We start from the raw sequence: 18,987 nt of genomic DNA, 5'->3' as shown, positions 1-18,987 counted from the left end.
AATTTTAAGATTTCAACAGTGTTCTTTCTTGAGAATTGGTTTTCTTTTTAATTGTCTTGTTATTTGACAATCATACTATTATGTTTCCCCGAAAATAAGACCTAGCCAGACAATCAGCTCTAATGTGTCTTTTGGAGCAAAAATTAGTATAAGACCTGATCTTATATTATACTATATAAGACCCGGTCTTATAGTAAAATAAGACCGGGTCTTATATTAATTTTTGCTCCAAAAGATGCATTAGAGCTGATTGTCCGGCTAGGTCTTATTTTTGGGGAAACATGATATCTCAAAATAAAAACTTTAATTTTTTTTACAAAAGCTATAGAGGCCATTTGGAAGTTCACAACGGCTGCACAAGTTGAGGTCATCAACAGTCTTTATAAGTTTACTCAGACCACTTTGTGATTCACATCAAACAAAATAAAAACACATCCTTGAATATTTGTCACATTCTTTTTGTTTGTTTTGTTTTGTTGGGTTTTTCGTTTACTAAGTTAAGTTTCTCTTTTATTGTATATTTGTATCATTAGATAAATCTGCTTTTGCAAACCGAAGTATTTAACATTTGCAACATTATCTGCAAAATAATACATGTTTAAAATTTAAAAAAACTCTATCGGTGGCCTCTTTTACATTTATCTGGTAGATTCTGGCACCAATCTCTGGTCACGTGATCTTAGAGCCTAGAGCAGTGTTTCCATATGAATGGACGCCACTCGTTAGTACTCACTCCTTTAGATTTTAAAATCTCATACATCTTCGAAGGGGTTTCAACAGGTACAGTGCCTGGATTCAGGAAAGCCCAGAATCAAAGCCTAGTAAAACACTAATCCCAAAATGACTGCATGCCAACTAAGACATATGAAAGATGCTGTCAGGAATTTGCTAAAATTTTGAATGGATAATCCTTCTGATTTAAGCATGGATTCCATCACTTGGTAATACAATCGAACTCCAAGTTTGTATCGATTAAAATAGGAAATCACATTTTCTGATGGTTGACCATTTCGTGAATTTAAGATCCTGGTTAATTGTCAGATAGTGTTCGTCACAGCCCGAACTGGAGTCTGGAAGAATCCCATTTGGCTCTTCATCAGGGTTATTTGTTTGTTGTGGTGGGCTCTGCCTTTCAAAATTGTCTGTAGAATCAGCCCAAAGAGTCTTATCACGATCCAGAAATAATCTTGCATCTAATCTTTGTTTTTAAGGTAAATTTCTTCATATTGATTACAGAGACTTTCCACCACGTTAAGTTCTCAGTTGTTCTGTCCTCATTGAAGAACAAGACCTTGGAGGCAAAATGTGAAAAGAAATGGGTGGAGGGCACACCACTAACGTAAAACATTTCTCTGCAAGCCCATTAGAAGCTGTAATTCCAAGAGCATTCATAAAAGGTATAAAATTTTTGAAATAACCATTTTTCACTTTCCTTCATTTAACTTCCTTTTACAACTTCGGAGTATACATTTACTAAGGTGGAAATAACTTAGCATTCATTCCTATCTTCTACTGCACCAATCTGTAACATTCTGAATATAAAAGAATTCCCCCAGCGGATAGGGGACATCACATTGGTTTATTAAACATTATAACACTTACCCTCATACTGACTTTCCAAGACTCCAATTACGATCTACATTTCATAGAGAAAAACACTGCTCAAAGAAGGGAAGTCATGTTCCCTAGAGCTCACAGCTAGCAACTGGCACCTTTGGGGTTTGTGTGGACTTAAGTATTTTCCATCACAGATCTGCTAGCCATTTAAGAAGCAATCACGATTTCCAGGAATAGAAAACCTTTCATCTACAAGCCACTGATCCACAATAACAAAAAAATAAAAAAATAAATAAAATCAAAGGACAGAATCGAGTAAAAAGTAACTTAAGCAATTTTTTCAATATACAAATATATATGACAACTAAATACAATATGTGATGCTCGATTGGCTCCCAAACTGTGAAAAATATTTTCTTTATGATATGAAAGACACTAGTGGAACAACTGGTAAAATTTGAATAAAGTCTATTGATTAAATAACAGTATTGTATTGATGTCAGTTTCCTGCTTTTGTATAATTGTACGGTGGTTATGAGAAACCAATGCCCTTGCTTTTAGGAAATACTGAGTGAAGTATTTAGAGATAAAGTGATGTCATATCTGCAACTTTTCTTAAAAGCATGAGAAAAAAACATTACATATCTATATCCTGATGCGGGTAAAATTTGGGGACTGTGAGTGAAAGCTACATGGCAATGCTTTGTACTATTTTTACCGCTTTTCTCTAACTCTGAAATTATTTCAGCACATTTTCCATTTTGAAAGTATTCTAGGAAATATCCAGGTAAAGCTCCAATGATGAGCATATTCTTGCAAAATTCTGCAAAAATATTGCCAAGGTCCTTTTTTTTTTCATTCTTTTCTCTTTCCCTTCTCTCCATGAACGCTGACATTAAAGAATGATTTACCTGCACTGAAGGCTGGAATTTGTGAAATGCGAACAACACACACTCTGCAATAGACAAGCCCTCCACAGGTATCACCTGTTCACCTGTGCGGCACCAGCCAGGATTCACACACAGAGAAGGCATTTCCAAAAGGCCCCCTCACAGCTGAGAAACGGGATTCAGAGTGGGTGGTTTGTTACCAGAGCGGCGTTTACTTGCTCGCTGTCAGCTCACTTACGCACCTCTGGCCCCGGCAGGTGTTAGAGCCGTCCCCAACCTGTATCCAGAATCCAAGAAGTGATGGGAACACATAGTGACTATGGAGCACCCAGAACCCTGCAGCCAGAGGACACAGGAGAGGAAGATCAGGGAGCTGGGCTTTTGATCAAGGGAGAGACATGTCAAGAGCTAACAGAACCACATTCTGGAAACACATTTACCCAGAGAGTGTGTGATACCCACACTCAAGAGAGAGTGATCAGAAGCGTCTAGACGTATAGTGACACGTAAACCTGCACGTCTGGGCTTATGTAACATTTTCCATCATCACATCCCTGGAACACCCACAGTTCAAACCACCCCAGCCTCTCCCTCCCCCACCCCCCACCCCAAGGCTAAGCTCCTGCGGTGATACTTTGCCCAAAAGCAAATGCAGCCTGCAGCCCACTCCAGGCTCCCAGCATGCCTCGGATCCCTGCTTCCAGCCGCGTGCATTAGGGTCCGGCGCCAGGCAAAGGGAGTTTGTAACTGTGGTACAGGAGCCATTTCTCTGCTCTCCCATTCCTTACTGCCTTACACAGAATAATGTTTCCTTGATCCTCTGTCTCTTTGACAGCTGCATATCAACACTTCTTGCAGCACAGACCTGACTTTTCTGAGCAATTCAAACACACACACACACACACACACACACACACACACACACACACACACACACACACACACACCCAGAGGACAGAGCCAATTCTTCCCATAAATTTGTAAACTTGTTACCATAGAGACAGGCTCCGGGGCCTCCGAATGTGGATCAACAGTGCCACCTAGTGGGCTCTTGGTGATCCTGCACTCCCCAAACCACGCAACGTTAGATGAAAGGGGATGCTTTTCCTCTCTCTTTTTTTATCCATCTGGTGTCCTCCTTTAATATTTCTAGGGATTTGGCCACCCCTATGCACTTCAACCAAGGTTTTAGTCGAGGTTTTTTTCCTTCCCACATGCAAATATAGAGTCCAGCTCAGATTCAACACTGGCGTTCCATCTGTTTCTAGAGGGTATGCCCTGCTATCCCATTCCTGGCTCTAAATAAGTCAGGAACTGCTGTGGATGTCACATACAGTGACAAAAAACAAACTAACACTTGACCTGTAGGAGAATAAGACTCATCGGGGATTTAAAATACACAAGGTCCTCCTTTATCATTTTGTCCGTTCGTTCAGACAGTGTGGCTTCCTTTCTACTCCACAAAACTCCATGTGCAAGAAATAGGTTTTCTTTGTCTTCTTTAAATGAACTCACGCATTCCATCAGGGAGCAGAAAGTTGATATCCGTACATTCGGGTTCCCCGGCCCTCCTGTTATCCACATAGCAGAGGGCTCACGGGGCCCTGAGTCTGGGGGCGCGATGGGTCCTCGCTGGCCATGACCCCCTGGAAAAGCATGTTATATCTGACTGGTCCATCTGCGGGGCGTCTCAAGGTCAAAGCCGTCTCTAATGCTCTGCCCTGCCTTCCTCCCCGACACACGCCTGCCCAGAGGGGCAATCAAAGAAGGAAACCCTCAGTGAATATCTCCAAATAATAGTCTGTCAACCATTATTTGTCACGGCCTGACCTGTTTGAGGGTCATGGGTACAGAGATGGAAATCGACCCCTTGATGTAAGTTCATGGGTTCCTGGGGAGACAGACTTGTCAACACATTACAGGGAAGCTCCAGGCAATTGCTGAAAGGTAGACACAATGCCTTAATCAAAATGCTTGGGATGGGTGGGTTTGGGAATTCTGAATCTGCTGTATTTTTAGGAAGGTAACCAATCTATATATAATGTATTTCGCAATATCTCCGCCAGGGCCTGGGATGTCACTTGTCATCAAGCACACCCATATTTCTGCAGCCAAACTCAGGAGGAATCAAGTAATATAACTAAAGATGATTAGCAGCCTCATGTCACTTCAAGGAGGATTTGCCACCAAGGGAGGTGTTAGCACCAAAAAGGGGATGTTTGTGGCAGTCGGATGGCTCAGTTGGTTAGAGCGCGAGCTCTCAACAACAAGGTTGCTGGTTCAATTCCCGCATGGGGTGGTGGGCTGCGTCCCCTGCAACTAAGATTGAAAACGGCGACTGGACTTGGAGCTGAGCTGTGCCCTCCACAACTAGATTGAAGGACGGTTTGGAGCTTGGAGCTGATGGGCCCTGGAGAAACACACTGTTCCCCAATTAAAAAAAAAATTTTTTTAAGGGGGGGGATGTTTTGCTTTTCATCATTTTTGTTTGAGGTGAGAGCTGACCAAGTGGCCGCCAGTGGCGACCTTACAGATGGGGGGGAGAACAAGCACAGTGACCCAAATGACGGCCGGCAGAGATGTTACAGGACCTTCAATTAGTTCAGTGCACTGGAAATACTAAACCGGATTCTTTCCTCTTTTCAACATTCCCAGCTCTGCTCCCAAACCCCCTCTGCAGGAAGCCTCCCCTGACGGTCCACCCTCCCCTATATACATTGCACCGATGTTCCCCCAAACTTCCTTTTGTTGGCTGAAGGATTACTATAGATCTGGAATTCCTTAAATACAGACAATAGCTTCCCTTTTTAGTATTATACTATCTGCTAACCGCTATTCAAGGTTTTTCCATCACTGCCATTCAATCCCCTACGACTAAATCCACAATGCAACTAGCTATAATAAAAACAACACATTCTTAAAGAATTTGGGGGGAGAGCCTTGAAAGGATGGCATTGGCCTTGGATGTGAAAAAGAGAGGGGAGGGGATAGACTCCCTTCCTGGTTGCACGTGCTTGTTTTCTTTCCTTATCCTCAGCTCAAAGAACAAAAAGCTGTCTCCTACTCTGGCTGAGAGACAGAATCTTTTTCTGTATATTAATTCTCAAATCAGGGAAGCCTGCAAAGCAATAGTGTAAATATCCAGGCAAGAAACAAGGGGAGGCAGATGGAGTGGTCTTCACAGCTATTTTCACTTCTCAAAATATTTAGCATAAATCTTATAAAACACATGAATTTGGCGTTGCATGCAAACATGTTCATGAACATTAATCATCCTTCAATCGCTAAATTCAGCATTTCTTCAGCACGTACCAAGGAAGACTAGACCCAACACCCAGAATATAAGAGCTAGAAGGGATCTATCTGCCTAGACCAAGGGACAGGCCCACTCTCTGCCCAAGCTGGCCGACCAACCCCTGCTGCTGCCTTCCCAGCCCACCCAGGAATCCGCAGGTAAAGCCGCCCCTGTGTTGTAAAAAATGCTGGGGAAATGCGGAAAGGCAGGAGGAGGGCAAGCAGAGAGGGATATTTCTGGAATATGTCTATTCTCTGGGGCTGCATAAATCAGCCCGAAATCCTCAGAACTCTAGTTCCTGCAAACTGTGGGAACGCGAAACCGTATTATTGGTTTGAAGTTGTTCAGCGTGGGTTTTTTCTGTTTTTGAAGACACACACAGCATAAAGCCAAATCTATTTTTTAATACACTGGACACGTGCAGTGGATTTTAATGAAAGTGCTTTCATTACAACTGAGGTGATATGGAGGAGGTAGGTCAGTCTGTGGCACTCCCCTCCCGGCCAACCCGCCTGGGAAGGAGTCTGTGATGGGATCTACTCAACGTCAGGGGGACTGGCTGTGAGCTCTTAGCCGTCACCTGGCGCTAACAGCAAAGCTTTTGAGAAAGAAGATTCAAGCGATGAGAATGAAGCCCCTTCAACTCAGCAAAACCACTTGAAGGACTGACGTCACGTCAGCCTTGAGCGCAGCACTGAGATGAAACAACGACAACACTTCTGGCTTGGCCATCATGACAAGAGCCCGTCTAAAGGGGGATCCTTAGGCAGCAGCCCAGGCTGAGTGGGTCCGCTGTGCCGTGGCGAGACGGTGACGGTGACCAGGCGCCAGGCAGGTAGCTTTGCAGTTAAGCTCCTGCAGCTTGAGAACGTGAGGGGCTGTGGCCGCCAGAGGGCGCGCCCGCGGCGTCCCGAGCTCGAAGGGCCGGTTACCAACCGCGCCGCAAGGTGCCGGGGTCCTTCCCGGGGGCGGGTCCCTGGGACCCCCACAGCCTCTGCAATTACAGCTCTTCAGACGCGACAGTCTGAGGGTCAGTATCTACCCTCTGGCCCCACAGAGATTCAGATGAAGAGGAGAAGGAGGGAGAGAGGAAAGTAACCTGCGCTGAGCAAGTGTCAGCGAGCGCTCAATGCGTTCCCATCACTGATTTCATGTATTAGTTATGAATCGGTCTGAAAATAGAACAGGAGCTGAAATGCAAAGGACACACATTTCATTCCTGGCAGAGACTGTCCAATCAGGAGCCTCCCTGAGGTTCCTACTGGGGGGAAGGGAGGGGGTCTGCGTGCCACGCCCCCCAGCCCAGGCTTACTTCTTCTGCACGTGGAATTTCCACGTCGGGGAGGCCTCCCCCCACCCCAGCATGCTGCCCCACCGGCCCCCCACCCCAGAATTGGCTATGCATAGAAAATTGGATCCCGGATCCTAAGACCTCTTCAAATTAAGCAGGCGACGGCCACCGTGTCTCTGGGAGCTGGCCAGGTCCTCCCCTCGCCCAGCACCCTCAGGCCCGCGCCCCAAAGCAGCCTGCAGCCCTCCTGCGCGGCCTTCACCTCTCCCCAGCGCCACTGTCGCTCCCGTGAGCCTCTAAACCCTTCCCTTTCCCATTCTGTCCCTGCCTCGATCCTTGAACCTGAGGCATGCTTTTATCTCCCTGGCCACGTCTGGCTCCCGCTCGGCCACAACTCCCACTCCAGTACCACGTTTGCAGGGGACTGCAGGGGACTTCTCCCAGTTCTCAGCAGTCCCTGGGGCCTCGCTCCTCCCCGAGAACCACGCCCTCACCGCCATCCCAGTCCGCGGGGCCTCCCAAGGGAGAGCTCAACCTTGGGCGCACCATTTGTTTTTCCAGCAGCGGCCACAGGAGGGCGCCCACTCACCTCCCGTCTCGTTTCTATCCTCCCAGGGCAAGGCCGTCGGCTAACTCTTGCGCCCCCAGGCATCCCCTACTTCAGGGGCTCACTCAGCCTGCCCCCCCCCCCCAGGAGCGTTCCAGGCCTCCCCTGGCCTTGGTGATTGTCCCCGTGTCCCATTCCCTCAGGACCTCGCGTGGGCTCCAAATCCATTCACCGGCCGTGTGACCTGGACTCCCGACCTGTGAATTCCAGGCTCCTTAACAGGTAAACTGGAGGTGCTCACACCCCCAACGCTGAGCGCTATGATGATTCCAGGAGATAACAAATAGAAAAATCTCTTTGTTCCTTTCCTGAGTGGCACGAATCTATCTCCAGGATGAGATGGGGCCTGGGACAAGTTCCCCTCCCCCAAAGGACGGCCCCACCCCTGTTCAGAGGCTCCCCGCCCAGCCCTGCAGAGCACAGAAAATCAGAAGTGAACCCCACCCCTCCAGGACTGAGTTCTAGGAGAATCACTTCCTGCTGCCCAGGCTCGGTGGCTTCAAGTTCACCTAACAAGGCCTGGGGACCATTTCAGTGGGTCATTTAAAGGCTGCCCCAGCTGGATGCAGACTGGCCACAGAAACAACAACAACAAAAATAAAACAGACAGACATGGTGGTAACCAAATCCCACACAGAACACCCACTCGCACCCTTTGCCCATCTGAAAAAGGTGGTGAATGGGATTCTTTGCTGTGGGCTTTCCATGGAGGCATCTGAGGGGCTCTGGCCAAGAAAACCAGCTGTGGAGTCCTCCAGGGCGGCCGTCTGGTAGCCTGGCCCATGGACTCACAGCAGTGAAACACGTCTGTCCTTTTACAGGTCTCTTAAAACCACCTTTCAACCAGCCACGTTTAAGGCTCTGCAGCCATCGGGAAAGCCGACGCCACTGGTTTTCATGCTTTGTGCTCCGTATGTCAGAGGCACCGCGGGCAGACCAGAATGTGGGTGGGATGTGACATTCTGGCACTTCCTGCCAAACTTTGCCTACAACGCACAGATGGGCGTTTAGGAGTGAGCTAAAAAGTCTGGTGGAGGGGGCCCTGCAGTCACTGGGATTTGGGAAACTCATTTGCCGAGTGTTGACGCTGCTGGTTGCTCACTCAATGTGCGTGCCTCCCCCACCCTCCTTTCCTCTTCTGATGCAAAACAGGCCTCTGCCCCCCTTCACTGGGTCTTGTGCTTCAAGGGGTTAAGGGGGCTGTCTCAGCGCGAGACCAAGGGGTGAGTCCTGACAGGTCCAAGTCAATCATGGGTTCCCAAACGCTTTGTTGGTGATGGGTTTAGATATGGGCATGTGGCACGTTTCTGGACTATAAGACAGGAAGGGAAGTCTGCTGGGAGACCCCTGGGAAAGTTGTCCTTGACCTCCAAAAGAGGCCTTAAGGAGAGATGGCCCCTTCCTGCATCAGGACCTGTGGTAACCAAATATGATGGCTGGGCCTCCTCCTGCCACCTTGTCACCATGCAGGGACTCCAGCCGAGGAATGATTTGGACAGATGGACAAGGGCAGAGCCAAGAGACCCACAGAGAAGCAGAACTGGAGCCTGGTGTCCCACCACAGGCCTATGACACTGGCTGACTTGAGATTGGCCATGCAGGCCCTGCGTGGAGGGGCGCTGCTCACGTCTGTCTCATGTTCTACACTGTGTAACAACAGTTTGCTCTCCTCGAGCCACCCTGAAAGGAACACCTTCATGGGTGGTTAGTACAGCACCCACCCATGCCGGGGCACATAGAAAACCATCTTATTACTTTCCTTATAGTGGCAGCTAATGCAATTGTAACACTGCATTCTGTGTTATTTTGTACATGTTAAACATTTTTTTGGTTGCATGTAACAGCCACCCTACTTGAACTAGGCTTAAACACAAATGAGACTGTATTGTAAGGATACAGGCCTGTCGCACAGCACTCAAAGCTTTCAGTGTGGTTTGCTCTCGAGAACACTCTGGAATCCAGGTCCCAGATGCCATCAGGCCATCCCCTCTGTACTGTGTGCACTAGGGTCCCCAAAAGTTCATGTCTACCTGGAACCTCAGAATATGACCTTATTTGGAAATAGGACTTCTGCAGATGTTAAATTAAGATGAGGTCACACTGGCCTTAATCCAATGGTGTCCCTATAAGAAGACGTACAGGAAGATGGATATAGAGAGAAGGCAATGTGAAGACACACAGGAGAGAGTGCCGTGTGATGACAGAGGTAGAAATATTGGAGCGACGCATCTACAACGCCAAAGATTGCCGAAAGCCACCAAAAACTAGAAGAGACGCCAGGAAGGAATCTCCCCTAGAGCCTCTGGAGGGGGTGTGGCCCTGACTACACCTTGATTTCAGACTTCTAACCTGCAAGAGCCTTGACAGAATACATTTCTGTTGTTTTAAGCCACCCAGGTTTGTGGTAATTGGTTACGGCAGCCCGTGGAAACAAAGATACCTTCTACCGATCTTGGTTATATCAGCTTCTCTTTTCTCCCTCGCTACCGACCAACTTCTATCCTCCTTAATCCACCTAGCTGCCAATAGCTTGCAGATATGACACCTGTTGATCAAGCTCCCAGAAAGAGAGGCAGTACTTTCTACCTGCCCAAATTGAATTCTCTGGGAAAGAACTCTAATTGGCCCAGCTTAACTTGGGAGATAAATCTGAACCAATCAACTGTGGCCACAGGAAAGTGACATAGCATGAGGATGGATGGCAGTTCCCAAAGTAGCATGTGGATGAGCAAAGGGGGGTAAAAGAGGAATTTGTAGAGTAACAAGTAGTCACTGAAGGTGTCCTTAAGATGTTCTATAAATACTGGCCTCCCTGGGCCATGTTAATCCATCATTTTGTATTTTCATGTACATCTACCAATAAACAATGGGGGGGTGGGAGGGAGAGAGAGAGAGAGAGAGAGAGAGAGAGAGAGAGAGAGAGAGAGAGAGAGAGAGAGAACTGAATCTTAAAAAGCCAGAAAATCTAAATCTAGGCTAACCAACAAAAGACTGGTAATTTGCAAAGTCGGAGAGGATGGACAGCCCTGTAACTGGAAATACTAACGGCGCAATTTTAAGTAAATAATTCCATCGTCCTTACTTCATGCTGCCTGGAACAGTGAGTGGATGTCATTCAGCCCCGTGCAGAGGGAGACATCAAGAAGTGGTCAAATAAAACTGCTTGCTTCAGTCTTTGTCTCTGCAAACATTCTCTTCTTCAGTGTTGCAGTGGGGAAACTGAGGCAGCTTATCAGGGTTTTCAGCAGCGAACCGTCTTTGTCCGATTTCATTGTTCCTGGCAAAGACAAAATCACATGATAAAAACTGAACAGACGCAGGTAGAGAAATACCCAAACTATGCCCACGTTTGTCTTAGAAATGATCAGCTACTTCTGAATAGAAATGGCCAGCGGAGGTCTTGAGAGGCTGACTGATTAATGTTTCTCCATGGAGAACCTCTGGGATGTGTTGAGAGGTGAGAAGCTGGTATGATGTCTTAGCCATTCACCTGGACCCCTTGCTAATAAATTATGCCGATGATGGCTCATTAAACTCCTTTGTACAGATTTCATCATTTCAACTATAGAACCGTTTTCTCGAATGTTCACGTCTGGCAGCCCGCGTTGCTTATAAAGAGCTGGTACCCAGCCTTGATGACCGAAGGGGATTTGAGAGGGAATGAGAAGAGCCTTAAGCCATATTGAAAAGCCAGGTTATCCCCCAGCTCTGTCCCTGGACAGACAGCAAGGTTTTTTATGTTCCGTGTATTTTACTACAATTAAAAAAGAATACATAAATAAATCACCCCGAATGGCATTATTCGATTCCTGCCCCAATGAGGGTACTGAGGAATGATTCAGAGCATATACTTGGAGAAGACACAGACCTGGATTCACCTCTGAGTTTCCCGTAAATCTGAACATGAACTTGGACACGGCAGAATCTTCAAAAATGTTTCTTAAACCAAAACATACAATTTTGATTTCTTTCCAGTGACTAAATCTTATTGAGCACCAGTTTCCCCCAAAGAATTCTTTGGGCTTCCATCAGGGTGTTCTAACAGCGGCACCTCTGGTTGCAGAAATGAAGAGCAAAGTCACCCCGCTGTCATTCAACTTGGCAAGTTTGTCCTCCAAGAAGGTACGTCACACAAAAAGGTAGCCATTAGGTGCGTGCACAAGTAATTGCAGTTTAAAAGGTTAAAAATAATTGCAAAAACCGCAGTTACTTTTGCATAACATAACATAATAACATGGAATGTGATAACACTAACACCTAACGAAGACCCAGGTGGGTATTTGGAGCCATCCAGCCCAGTTCTGCCACAGAAGCAGGAACGTCCTCACCAGGCTATTCGTTTCACATCAGGGACTCGCTGGAATTTACCCCACAGGATGTTTGACATGGAAGGGCCTCCGCGATCACTGAACCTTCCCTCTCGCTTTTAAAAATGGGGAAACTGAGGATGAACGTGTTTAATAGAAATAAAAGGTAGAAATGGGGAGGGAACTCAGGCATCGAAGAACCAAATCCAGATACATTTCCGCAACAAAAAGCTGCCTCGCCAAAATCTAAGTACCTTATGTGTCTCTACGTCATCTCTGCTCAGGAACCCAGCTAATTTTCTCTGGATTGCTTCCGTTGTAATATATGTACTGTCAAAGTGAGCGTGTATGAAAAAAATATGGTGGTTCAATCCTGGACTCATCGGTACACCCCAGTGTACTAGCAAGCATCACATCATTTTATAACATGGTCTCTTTGGCCCATCTCGCCTTCCACCTTCAGCAGACTGCAAATTCCTTGACAGTGGGGATTGTCTTGTCCCCGGGTCCTAGCACAGCACCTATATAAGGCTGACCCTGGAGAGGCGATAGCCAGACCATGATTGTGCAACTGAGACATGTACTGTCTATAATGACAAACATTCATTTCATATGTGAGTCTCAGAAGAAGAGAAGTGTCTGGGGAAATTATGGCACTTGCAAGGATCCCACTAAATTGTCAGAGGCATAACAGAATTCTGCAGATGCCTTGTGGCTTTTGGTTTTTCGCTTTGTTTTTGTTTTATTGCTTTATAATAAAATTAAATCATATATATGTCAGGAAGCAGGTGGCTGAATCAAGTAGTTTAGCATGTCCCCAATTTTTTTTATTAAGTTTATTGGGGTGACAATTGTTAGTAAAGTGACATAGATTTCAGGTGTACAATTCTGTATTACATCATCTATAAATCCCATTGTGTGTTCACCACCCAGAGTCAGTGCTCCTTCCATCACCATATATTTGATCCCCTTTACCCTCATCTACCACCTCCCTCCCCCCTTACCCTCTGGTAGCATGTCCCAAATTTTAAGCATAAGATCTGCTCTATTTTCAAAATTAACTCAATTGTCCACTAATCCTTTATGTGTCGAGAACCTGGGTGGCCCAGCCAAAGAGACACCCATCTGGCAATGAAAAACAGTTTCACAATAAGCCAGATCCTTCATTTGTGTTTCTCAAAAACCACGCGGTCCGGAGAAGCCCTTATTAGAAAGGCCTTATTTTTCTTAACCAATTTCCTTCATTCTCTGCAGTTACTTCAGTGCCTTCTGCATTCTTCACACATGTCTGGATCAACATGGTGGAGTAACACAACAAATTTATGTCCTTTCCACTGTCAAACCCAGAAAATGGTACTAAGTTAATATAAAGGGTATAAGCTTTAATACAAAAGAGAATAAGAGGCAGGACCCCAAGTGACAAGCGATTTCAGCCAAGTTCTGCAACATGACAAGGCTGTGGAGAAAGCCACCAAGTGAGCAGAAGTCCCCACTGAGAGGAACGTGGACAACAATACACTCTGAAAGGATCTCGGCCTGCCTTGCAGACAGGTGGAGAGGCTTGGGGTTCAGAAATGTTTGGGGGATGTGGAATGTGAGGCTGCAATGGAAAATGAAAGATGCACATATGGTCCAAATGGATACATAGCCACTGTCCCTGACCACCCCGCCTCCCCCACACACACATATGTGGAAACAGACACCTGGAAGCAATCCATATTCCCTCCAGGCAAACAATCAGACATGTTTTTCTTAAAGCAACTGAATGTTCCAGGGAAAAGAACTCCAGATTCTGGCATTCAGAAGGCCCAGGGTAATGGGCTTTGGCAGTCCTGATCACCCCCAGGCAGAGCCTTTCATCAGAAAAGCCCTACCTGTGACCTTCAAAAGGGTGCAATCCCTATGAAGGGGCATTTAGCAACAGGGAACAAAATTACATATGCATTTGTTCTCTGAACAGCAAGTCCATTTCCAGGAAGCTATCCAAACAATGTATTTGCAAAACTACGAAAAAGACAAGCTTATGGCAATTCACTGCAACTGTATATGCAATAGCAGAAGATGGGACCTAAATGTCATCCACAGAAATGGGTTGAATAAACACTGGTACATCAAAACAAAGGAGAGTTCTGCAACTATTAAAAAAAAAATGAGGAAGCCGACCTTAAACTTCTCTGAGTTTATCTGTTGTTAACCTTGACCCGTGAATTATATAGAAGTGTGTTAATTCCTACATGTGTGAAGATTTTCTGATTGTTTTTCTGTTATTGATTTCAAGTTTGATTCCATTATGGTCAGAGAACATACTCCATAAGATTTTTTTTTCCTTTTTTTTTGTTGTTGTTGTTAATTGAAGTTTATTTGTTTGTTTGTTTATGGCCCAAGATGTACTCCATCTTGATGAATGTTTCATAGGCACTTAAAAAGAATGCATATTCTGTTGTTAGGTGAAGCGTGAATTAGATTCGTGTTTCCCAGATATCTTTGAGGTTGTTTCGATGACCTATATTTTCCAAGAAAACCAGTACCATTGAGATTCTCAAAATACTGTGTTACACTGTAGTATCTTTATGCATATGCATGCATTGTGTTTTTATATTTATACAATATAGAGAACTATCTGCAAACAGTATATACTTCATATGATTGGCTTTGTAAGAGTTACCACATATACAAATGTGATCCTACTCTCTGTATCCATCTGTGGAGTGCTTTTCTCACTCAACATTTTGTTTTCCAGATGTATCCATATTGACACATGAAGACAGCGCATTGCTTGTAACTGCTGTGCACTAACCTTTTTTGTGAATAAACAGTAACAGTTTACCTGCTCTCATGCTGTGTCGGGTTATCATTATACCAGGAGCCTGGGTAGAATCTGTAGCAGGACAGTTGGCAGGAGTCTGCCCCTTTCTTCTTCCTTCTAGTCTTCTCACCTCTCCCTACACCACCGACCTCTCCTCCCCCTGCCCCCCCATAAACTCCATATTCCTCCCAGGGACCCCTCTTCTTTTCTGCAATCTCTCCCTGCACTATGTTTCCATGCCAGGTCTGTGTTGACACCTTGAGAAGCTTTCCCTGTTCCTGTTGAATGCGACTCATCCAGCAAAGCCCAGTGCAAGTGTGGCCCCCAACACTCACTCTTCCCGCCCCAATTGTGTCACAGCATTTCATTTGATTCTCTTTGGCGTTCTTACTTGTATTTTGCAGTTTGTGTATTTTCAGCATCATTGGGCACGATCTGTGCTATTTTTAAGCATAAGGACTATGATTTATTCACCTCTGTGCCCCATCTCCCTCTGGATCTACTCAACTCCCAGCACTGCGCCTGGAAGAAGCTGAGCATTTGGTAAACATTTTGAATCCAACGCACTGTAGCCTCTAAACAACTCCTAGGTAGCATTCCCACTTGCTATGCATGGACTCATTTGAGCATAGAACAAAATTCCACGGGGCGTACCCTTTTCCTGGAGAAGCCCTTCTGGAGCCAGAAATCCTGCAGGCCTGTCCTGGCTACACCCCACACAGCTTCATGGAGGACAGGGAGAGGACCTGGGGAGTGGAGCCCCACCCCCCACAAACCAGGAGGCATCAGACCCCTAATGGGACAGATTTTTCAGGGGTGGCAAGTGAGAGCTCCAGAGGTCCAGGCCCTCCAGCTGGGGTGTTACCAGAGACCACCTCCAAAGTTATGATGGCGTCACAAATCATAATTGCAGTTGAGCAGCCGACCGCGGGCCAACTGCCTCAGTGGGGGGGGGGGAGCACAAGGCTCCTAACACCAGCGTGGGGCCAGGGAGCTGTGTCCTACACAACTGGACTGAGAAACAACAGCTTGAACAGGAGTGGGGGGGGGGGGGGAGATAAATACATAAATAAATAAAATGGAAAAAAAGAATGTTTAAAAAAATAATAATAATTACAGTTAACTGAGCACTTATGATAAGTAACCCAGGGGCTGTCTTTGGCACTTTACAAATATCTAGTCAGAAGGGCAACTGCTAATATTTTTAGGGTTTATTACCTAGTAAACCCTAAGGCTCTGGGCTAAGTGCTCTACACAGATTTTTTTTTCTTTTTCTTTTAAATATTTTGTAGCCTTTACTTTTTTTCTTTATTTTTTCCCCCTTTCTTCCGCCTCCCACCCCTCCAGTTCAAGCTGTTGTTTCTTAGCCTAGTTGTGTAGGACGCAGCCCCCTGGCCCATGGTTGTATTATGAGCCTTGCGCCCCCCCCCCCCCCCCCCCCCGGCTGGGGCAGTTGGTCAGCAGCCCTCGGTTGGCTGCTCACAGCAGCTCACGGCGGCTGCCGGCCACTCACGAATATAAACCCCAATTCTTCCGGCTGTCTGCAAATGCCATTTCTATTCCTTTTTCCTTCCTTTCTTCTTTTTCTTTCTTTCTTTCCTCCTCCCCTTCCTACCCTATTTTTAAACATTATTTTTAATTATTCAAAGAAAAGATGAATATATTTTTCTAAAAATCCAGACTACTTAGATAGACTATACAACTCCTTTATCCGTCCGCTTCGCCATCCTTATCTGGGCATAGAAATAATTAGTTTTATTTCATTCTTTTAAAGCTTCTGGATTGGTTTCTAAATTATTTTTGTGAGTAAGTGATAGATTCCCATGGCGCAGAAATCAAATGACCTCACTGACCAGTGCTACCCCCATCTCTGTCCCCCACCAGCTCAACTGCCTTTCCTCGGTCACAGAGGACTCCTGGGCTTCTTTTTCTGAATGTCTTCACAGAGTTTCTTCATTGACACGCGTGTATTTACAAGCATGCTAACCTTTCCCACTTTTAGCCCTAAAAGTAGCATGCCAGACCCACTGTGTTGCATCGTCAACAGGCATTTATTAACCATTGTTCCACACTGCGTCTTTCCTTCTGCTTTCTGGGAAGGGAGTAGAACAGACCCCAGCCAACGTGTGAAAAAGGAGGCATTTGTTCTGTGATGTTCTATCTTCCTTCCTGCAGCTCATTCCCACCGCCTCTGTTCAGCTCCTCCACAGCTGGCACCGCAGGCTGAGCCCGGCACCGCTGAAGCTCCGCCTGGTGTCTGAACATGCCCGCTGCCCCAAAGACCAAGGCACTCACCCCTTCGTCCTGTCTGCACTGCCAGCCTGCACGGTGTGGTACAGAAGCTCGAGAATGCTTTCTATAGCCAGTAAGGGTCTCACCTGTGGCTTTTGCATGGTTTAGGGAAAGGGTTCATGAGCACTGCTAGAATGGAGACCACCGAGTGACTGCAGCTTCTTGGGGTAGAAGGAGCGACAAGGTCAGAAGGGCTTCTTCCTCACACAGTCCCTACACTGCCACCAGGTGAAGGCAGGACATGCTCTCGCCTCCCATAGACTCTGTCCCTGCCAGGCCCCGCCCTGCTCTGCTGTGCGCACCCAAGGCAGAAGCAGTGACTCACCAGCGACCTTGATCCCAGCTGTTCCCTCAGAATGGCAATCGCCACCCAGCCTATCCCTTGGGAACTGAAACTGACAAAGCCCCAGCCCTGCCCTGGGAGGCCCCACCTGACCAAGGGTTCCATCTTTGGGGCGTTTCATCGAAAACGGAAGTCTTGGATGGTTACCCAACAGGGAGATCAGAACCTCTTACTTAATGAAGCTCCATCCAATTCATTCTGAATTCACTGAATAAATATTTATGGAGAACCTGCTCTGTGCCAGCTATTGTTCTAGGTCTGGAAATGCAGCAACGAGCAAAACAAAGCCCCTGCTCTCATGGAACTTACATTCTGGGAGAGGAGATTGTATTGTCAATGTTTGTGCATTTGTACAGTCCACCAGGAACACCTATAGATGAACAACTTGGTTTTATTACTTGTTTCAATGAGGGAGACCACACACCACCGGGGCACCAAGGGGCATCTCGGTACCAGGGTGTTAAAAAGAACCTCTGCTAGGATTTGGCTTCACAGGAACTATTAGAGGTGGGGTAGGAGGGGTGCTTTCAGAAAGCAGGGATGAGTCTAGGACAGGATATCTCAAAAAATTTCTCATCTAAAAGGAAGGCAGCCCAGAGAGAGGCCAAAGCTGGAATGAATAAAGCAGCAGCGGTCCCTCCTATTAAAAGTGGATGTTTGGCATTTTGTGGTTTGGCCTGTACTTACGTTTTGCTGTGTTGAGAAGTGATTATGGAGTGTTGTTCTTTTTGTCTTGACCCACATGGTCCCAGCGTGGCTTTGTCTGAAGCTGGTGTTCTGTGAAATTATTTATGTTCCAGAGGAAAACAGCAAGACCCAGCTAAGTGGGCAGGGCCAGCTCTGAGATGTCAGGACTGCTGCTGAGTCTATGGGAGGAGAAAGACATCTTCTACAGGACTGCGTATCAGGAGCTCGTTGGGCGTGTGTTTAAGGTTTGTGTTCCTAGACATCCAACTGAGACATCAAGTAGGCCAGTGGGCCTGGAATTCTTGGAGAAGAAGTGGGGGGGGGGGGGCGGGTATAAACTTGTGTGAGGAACCAAAGATACAGAGGTGTCATGGTCTCTGACTTTTCAGAAGTGTCTGGGCAGTGAGGTGGAAAAACAGATATAAGGGTCATTATAACACTGGCTGGGGAGGGCTAAGATGGAGGGTAGGCTCCAGGGTCTCCAGTAAGGACTGAGACAGATGGCAAAGCAAGCTTCATCGCCTCTTTTCCTTCCAACCCCTATCTAAATTCAGTAACTCAGTCTGCGTTCTTGGTCTGATTTTCTTCCACTGCCTATGTTTTATTTTCATATACAGAGGGGTGCCAAAAACTGTACATACATTTTAAGATAACATCTCTTAATGTATACTTTTTGGGGCACCTTTGGCACCCCCTGTATTTTAGTACCTAATTTAAGCATTGGAGTTGAGGAGGGGGAAAACGGTAACGTGGACTAGATTTTAGATGGTTGGCACATATGACTTCTCAGAGAAACTGAGTGGAATAATAAGCAATGGTTGCAAACTTGCTAAGAGTCAATTTTGTGTGTGGAGCTCCATCCAACCAACAATTATATAAATACTCTAGCTCTAGAAAATTGGCAGGATGCTA

General features: G+C 46.2%; 1 long non-coding RNA gene across 2 annotated transcripts; it reads right to left on the bottom strand.

Moving 5' to 3' along the window:
* Positions 1-302: 302 nt before the first annotated feature.
* Positions 303-18,347, bottom strand: LOC141568254 (uncharacterized). Of its 2 annotated transcripts, none has more exons than XR_012491346.2 (4): positions 17,049-18,347; positions 10,723-10,917; positions 2,690-2,783; positions 303-1,291 (listed from the first exon to the last, which is right to left on the bottom strand). It is a non-coding gene; the product is annotated as an uncharacterized LOC141568254 (long non-coding RNA). The 2 variants fall into 2 exon arrangements; XR_012491347.2 differs by having other exon boundaries at positions 17,132-18,347.
* Between the last annotated feature and the right edge of the window lie 640 nt (positions 18,348-18,987).

This window comes from Rhinolophus sinicus, chromosome 13 (assembly GCF_057876585.1).
Source record: "Rhinolophus sinicus isolate RSI-liver-muscle chromosome 13, RSI-T2T, whole genome shotgun sequence".
Lineage (NCBI taxonomy): Eukaryota > Metazoa > Chordata > Mammalia > Chiroptera > Rhinolophidae > Rhinolophus > Rhinolophus sinicus.
The sequence above is the reverse complement of the archived record's forward strand: the minus strand, read 5'-3'. Positions and strand labels throughout refer to the sequence as shown.